Source organism: Portunus trituberculatus, chromosome 1 (assembly GCF_017591435.1).
Source record: "Portunus trituberculatus isolate SZX2019 chromosome 1, ASM1759143v1, whole genome shotgun sequence".
NCBI classification, from domain to species: domain Eukaryota; kingdom Metazoa; phylum Arthropoda; class Malacostraca; order Decapoda; family Portunidae; genus Portunus; species Portunus trituberculatus.
Genome location: NC_059255.1, coordinates 1515783 through 1523282, shown reverse-complemented (window position 1 = coordinate 1523282; position 7500 = coordinate 1515783).

Genomic DNA, 7500 nt, shown 5'->3' with positions numbered 1-7500 from the left:
GACAAGAAATAATGGATTCAAGATTACACCCAAGCGATTCAAATCCCACGAGGCAACAAAGAATAAGCTTCCTTCAGAAACTGTAAATACTAATCCTATTTCATCATTCAAAAACAGAACAGACAAATGCTTCAACTTTAATACACAACAAACTCTCTTCTTGTCTGAATAATTACACTCTTAGCTATAACTCCTGCATTTACTCTTCTTTTGTACAGACACTGATTTTGTTATGAATTTGTGTAACTTTTCAGACAGACACGTAGAGGCCGCCGTAGTGTCAATTTTTTTGCATCCTTTCCTCTGAAAATTCCATGTCAGTTTCTACATACAGCATGGGACTTTTCCAAACTATTTTCATTGCAGCTGCAGGGAGTGGGTGGTGGGGAGGAACCTTCTCCTGTGCTGTCCTGTCTCTCTTCCCTGTTAGAAGTAGTTAACCAACAGCTATGAAAGGGATAAAAAATGTGTTGCTATTTGCTTTTCATTTTTATTTATCCTCCTCCTCCTCCTCCTCCTCTTCTTCCACAGCCACCACCACCACCACTACCTCCTCCTCCTCCTCCTCCTCCTCCTCCTCCACGTCTCTGTTTCCACTGTATATAGACGTACATCCCTTCTGGTAGAGCGTTGTGCTACAAAGACAGATTACAAGGATGAACTAGGGCGAGTTGATCGCAGTGACACAAAAAACACCAAACTTTGCACAAAAAGTGTCTTAGACAGGGGTTCTCAACCTTTTTCTCGTTAAGAACCCTCTGAGTTATAGGACCATCTATCCGAACCCCCAGTAATTATACATCGAACAGAATGTTAATTTAGTGACTGACACTAACTCATTATGCAAAGGTATTCTGCAAAGGAAGTATCATTAAATCAGCCATCTCAGTACCCCTGGAAATCTTCTTGTCAACCCCTGGGAGTTCGCGAACCCCAGACCGAGAATCCCTGGTCTTAGAGAAATAAACCTGTTCCCACTCCCACTAACTCAAAGACCAAGCGGTGACTCAGTACTTGTACAAGTGTTCCAAACCATCCCAGGCATTGATAACATGCACTGCACTCAATATTTCACCATTAAACTTTCAAATTACTCGCCACCAAACGCCTGTTAACTTGTTGCCAAAGCCTGCACCTCACCGCCCAAACATGTCCTCTTCCTCACTGTGTGTGTGTGTGTGTGTGTGTGTGTGTGTGTGTATGGCATGGCATAGTATGGCGTGGCTTCCTCGAGGCGTGACACATTGCACCGCCGTGCACACTTAATATCCTTTAGCGTGTCGTCACTGTGTGTGTTTAGTGTGTGTCTGGCGTGGCTTCCTCGACGCGTGACACACTGCACCGCCGAACACACTTTTGAACGACGTCTTCACAAACATTTTGCCTCCAATCCGCGGCAAACAGCGCTGCCTTTGTGACACATTGACTCCCTCGCCGCCACGAACTGCGTGGAGTCAGTCACCTCATGCACTTCATCTGGTGTCATTCTCTGCTACGAAATTTCCTTCTCTAACAGCGTAGGGTATTTATTCCTGACCTATTTTCCTGCCGGCTTATGCTGGAGAGAGTGATGGGTGGGGAGAGAGCCTTCTGCTTTGCTGTCCTTTACTTCCACTGTCATCTTAATAGTTCTAGATCAGGTCACCTCGTCAGGACCGCAAGATCTGGTGTGGGCTGCGTAGCCCTGTAACTCTTGAAGCCCCTCATCACCACTCTTCTCAATACTGTACTGGACACCACTAACATTTATAGACGAGGAAGAGGAGGACGAGAAGGACGAGGAGGACGAGGAGAGCGAGGAGGGCGAGGAGGAATATCACAAAGAAGGAAGGTATAGATTAATGGTACACATAATTTTTATTGGTGTGTGTGTGTGTGTATGTGTGTGTGTGTGTGTGTGGAGAGGGAAACTACTATCTCTCTCTCTCTCTCTCTCTCTCTCTCTCTCTCTCTCTCTCTCTCTCTCTCTCTCTGTAAGTAGGAGGTCAAGGACGAACCAGAGAGAGAGAGAGAGAGAAAGCGTGAGGTGTCTGCCACGCCCATCTCTCTCTCTCTCTCTCTCTCTCTCTCTCTCTCTCTCTCTCTCTCTCTCTCATGGGCGTCCTTCCAAAGATAGTACACTTGGCTGTGGGTGAGTGTGGGTGGAGAGAGAGAGAGAGAGAGAGAGAGAGAGAGAGAGAGAGAGAGAGAGAGAGAGAGAAGAGAAATGATACAAATGTTTTTTGCTCTAACTTCCTCTCTATATTAAGATATACAGACACACACACACACACACACACACACACAACGTACGTGTGTGTGTGTGTGTGTGTGTGTGTGCAACATCCGGTGGCGTGACGTGAAGTTGCCAGTACGCTCTCTCTCTCTCTCTCTCTCTCTCTCTCTCTCTCTCTCTCTCTGCACTTCCTTCGTCACCCAAGCTTAACGTATTCTCTCTCTCTCTCTCTCTCTCTCTCTCTCTCTCTCTCTCTCTCACCTTTTCTCCCACCTTTCTGCTCCTCCTCCTCCTCCTCCTCCTCCTCCTCCTCCACCTCCTGCGTCTTCACCACCACCACCTCCTCCTCTTCCTCTTCCTTCTCATTGCGGCTAAATGCCCGATGTTCACAAACTGTCCACTTGTGTGTGTGTGTGTGTGTGTGTGTGTGTGTGATTCATCTCGGTCGTCTGCTGGTCACCAAGCCAGTCTTCCCCATTACGGAGCGAGCTCAGAGCTCATAGACCGATCTTCGGGTAGGACTGAGACCACAACACACTCCACACACCGGGACAGCGAGGCCACAACCCCTCCAGTTACATCCCGTACCTATTTATTGTTAGGTGAACATACCCCACACATTAACAGCCGCGCCCATTTGCCTCGCCGCTTACCGGGATTTGAACCTGGCCCTCTCGATTGTGAGTCGAGCGTGCTAACCACTATCTGTGTGTTTGTGTTTCACTGTTTGATCTGCTGCAGTCTCTGACGAGACAGCCAGACGTTATCTTACGGAACGAGCTCAGAGTTCATTATTTCCGATCTTCGGATAGTGCCTGAAACCAGGCACACACCACACACTGGGACAACAAGGTCACAACTCCTCGATTTACATCCTGTACCTACTCACTGCTAGGTGAACAGGGGCTACACGTCAAAGGAGACACACCCAAATATCTCCACCCGGCCGGGGAATCGAACCCCGGTCCTCTGGTTTGTGAGGCCAGCGCTCTAACCACTGAGCTACCGGGCGTATGTGTGCGTGTGTGCGTGTGTGTTTTCCCTTATATCATTGTTTTTTTTCCCTTTTTTAGAGATAGATTATTTATATATATATATATATATATATATATATATATATATATATATATATATATATATATATATATCAAAACTTACTTAATTATAGCTCAAATTTTCTTTATTTAAATATCTCAATAATTGGTTCAAATATCTTCGTTTTTTTCGTTTTTTCCTTTTTTTTGGATTCGGTGCTAACTTTAATATATATATTTTTTTTTTTGTTGACATATCCTGTTTTGAACATATTTTTATTTTTATCTTATTTTAGTTTTAGTCTATTGGCAAATGACAAAAACCATCCTTTACCTTAACCCTTCAGTACTGGGACGCATTCTTACCCTGAGTTTTGTGTACCATTAGACGATTTTCTTGACATTAGGAAGGGTCTATGGGGGTCACAAGATTAGTAGCTAGAGTCTTAAACATTCTAATTTTTCATCTGTTTTCGGTGTTTAGACTTTAATATTCTTTTTTTTTACTATTTCTATATAGTTTTTTCGCATCTTTTGATTTTGGTGTAATAATTCTCTGACAAATCACTGAAAACCTTCCTTTATCTAAATCCCTTCAGTACTGGGACACATTTTACCGTCAGTTTTGTGTACCATTAGATTTCATTGACATTAGGAAGGGTCTATGGAGGTCAGAAGATTAATTGCTAGTCTTCGTTATTTTTTTTTTTTTTTTTATATATATACGGTGTTAACTTTAATATTTTTTTTCTATTTCTATATCCTTTTTTCACATCTTTTTTAATTTTGGTGTAATAATCCTCTGACAAATCACATAAAAACCATCCTTTATCTTTTATTTTTTCTATATTTTTCTATGCTATCTTTAATAATCATTTTTCTATTTCTATATCCTTTTTTTCACATCTTTTTTATTTTGGTGTACTTATCTTTTGACAAATTACGTAAAAGCCATCCTTTACCTTAATTCATTCAGTACTGGGACGCATCATTACCGTGAGTTTTCTGTATCATTCATTAGACGATTTCATTTACATTAGGAAGGGTCTATGGGGGTCACATTTTATTTTTTATTTTGGTGTACTTATCCATTGGCAAATCACGTAAAAACCATCCTTTACCTTAACTCCTTCAGCACTGGGATGCATTTTTACCCTGAGTTATGGGTATGATTGGACCATTTCATTGACATTAGGGAGGGTCTATGGAAGTCAGACCCTAACATTTTTTTTTTTATATGTCGTAGAGGGAAAAGAGAAAAACGGGAAGAAAAAATGAAGGGGAAAATAGGAATAGTGATTAATAGTAGTATAACCTAACTTTTTTTATATATAATGTAGAAGGAAATTTGGACAATGGTAAAAAAAATTATGATTAGGAAAAACTCCCAGTGCAGGTAAATCTTGCAATACAGGTAGATGAGCATTGGTGTCTGAAGCACTTATTGGTGAAATGAATGGTGTTGTTATATTATGTTTTAGTGAGCACAGTATCAAATATTAACCCCTTCAGTACTGAGACACATTTTTGCCTTGAGATTTGTGTACCATTAGACTATTTTATTGACATCAGGAAGGATCTATGGAGGTCAGATGATTAATACCCAAAATCTTTACTATTTTAATCTCTTCAATACTGGGAAGCATTTTTACCTGGGGTTTGGATGTGATTAGATGATTCTGTTTACATTAGGAAGGGTCTATGTAGATCAGAAGATTAATAGCTAAAGTCTTCACTATTTTAATCCCTTCAGAACTGGAACACACTTTTACCATGAGATTTATGCACGATTAGAACATTTTATTAACATGAGGAAGGGTTTATGGAGGTCAGGAGGTTAATGACCATAGTCTTTAGTATTTTAACCCCTTCAATACTGAGACTTATTTTTACCATGAGTTTTGGGTGTGATTAGACGATTTTATTGACATTAGCAAGGGTCTATGGAGGTCAGAAGATTAATAGCCACAGTCTTCACTATTTCAATTCCCCACATAATATCTGAAGCTGTATAGAATTATCAAATAGTAACCAGAATGAATATGAAAACGTGTCCTGGTACTAAAGTGGTTAAGTTAGTTTAGGTTAGGTGAAGTTAGCTTAGATTAGGTTAGGTTAGGTAAGGTTAAGTTAGGTTAGGTTAGTTTAGGAAAGTTTAGGAAAGGTTAAGAAAGGTTAACCCCTACAGCATTGGGGCGTATTTTTACCTTGAGATTTGTGTAAGATTAGACAATTTAGTTTACTTTAAGAAGGGTCTGTGGAGGTCAGAAGATTAATGGCCACAGTCTTCACAATTTTTAACCCCTTCAATACTGGAATTACTTTTACCTTGAGCTTGGGGTGTGATTTAGACGATCTTATTGACATTACGAAGGGTCTATGGAGGTCAGAAGATTAATAGCCACAGTCTCCACTATTTTAACCCCCACATAATATTTGAAGCTGTATAACTCACCGAATAGTAAGCAGAATGAATATGAGAGCGTGTCTTGGTACTGAAGGGGTTAAATCAATCTTTTTCTTCTCTTCCAAACAAACCACGTCAGAACAGCAAGAAGATAAAGTCTACGGGAATAATACTTGTCCGTTCCAAATGTCTCTGTTAGGTTAGGTTAGGTTAGGTTAGGTTTGGCTAGGTTAGGTTACGTCATGTCGCTCTCTCTCTCTCTCTCTCTCTCTCTCTCTCTCTACATACATCTTCAAAATAATATGTCCTCTTTAATTAACGCTGTTAGAGTGATACGGATTTTTAAGGCCATTTTTACCCTTACAAATTAACGGGACAAATTAACGGGATTTCTATGCTTTGAAGAGGATAAACAATATTTGACACATATTTTCAGGGATGTTTTAAGGCCTTAGTGGAAGAGTACCGATATTTCTGCATTACGAACAGGAGAAACAATAAGAAATGGTTGTTTTTACGGTTCTAGTGACTATATAACAATCTTTCCGCATTACTAACAGGAGAAACAATCAGTGACACGGATTTTTAAGGATGTTTCTGTAGGGCTAGTGACATGTTGACAATATTTCCGCATTACTAACAGGAGAAACAATCAGTGACACGGATTTTTAAGGATGTTTCTGTAGGGCTAGTGACATGTTAACAATATTTCTGCATTGATAACAGGAATAATAATAAGTGATATGTTTTTAAGATTGTTTTTTTATGGTTCTAGTGAAAGATTAATAATATTTCTCAATGATTAATAGGAAAAACAATAAGTTGCGGGTTTTTAAGGGTGTTTCTTACAGTTCTAGTGACAGATTAACAAGATTTTTGCATTATTAACAAAAGAAACAATAAGTGATGAGGGTTTTTAAGAGTGGTTTTTACGGTTCTAGTGATAGATTAACAAAATTTCTGCATTACTAACAGGAGAAACAATAAGTGACATGAATTTTTAAGGATGTTTTTGTGGTTCTAGTGACAGATTAACAAGATTTTTGCATTATTAACTGAAGAAACAATAAATGACAAGGGTTTTCAAGAGTGGTTTTTACGGTTCTAGTTGCAGATTAACAATACTTCTGCATCACTAGCAAGAGAAACAATAAGTGACATTGGTTTTTAAGGATGTTTTTATGGTTCTAGTGACAGATTAACAAGATTTCTGCATTAAAAACAGGAAAAAAAATAAGTGACACGGAATTTTAAGGATGTTTTTACGGTTCCATTGACAGATTGACAATATTTCTCATTTATTAACAGGAGAAATAATAAATTACTAGTTTTTAAGGATGTTTTTTTTTTACTGTTCTAGTGAGAGATTAACAAGATTTCTACATTATTATCCGGGGAAATACTCTACAGAACCACGCCACATGTACATTACACACACACACACACACACACACACACACACACACACACACACACACATTATTATTATTATTATTATTATTATTATTATTATTATTATGATTATCTGCCACAGCTACAAATGATGTAAACAGAAATCTAGTTAATAAAAAAGGAATTCTTAAAAACGCCTTAACTGCAGTCCACAAATGATAACCACAAATAAAAGAAAACTCAAAGCAAACCACGAAACTTTACAACATTAAGATCTAACCCTAACCTAACCTAACTTAACCTAACCTAACCTTTATGTAATCTAACCTCACTTAAACCTAACCTAACGTTTATGTAATCTAACCACACTTAAACCTAACCTAACCTAACCTAACGTAACCACACTTAAACCTAACCTAACCTTTCTGTAATCTAACCACACTTAACATAAC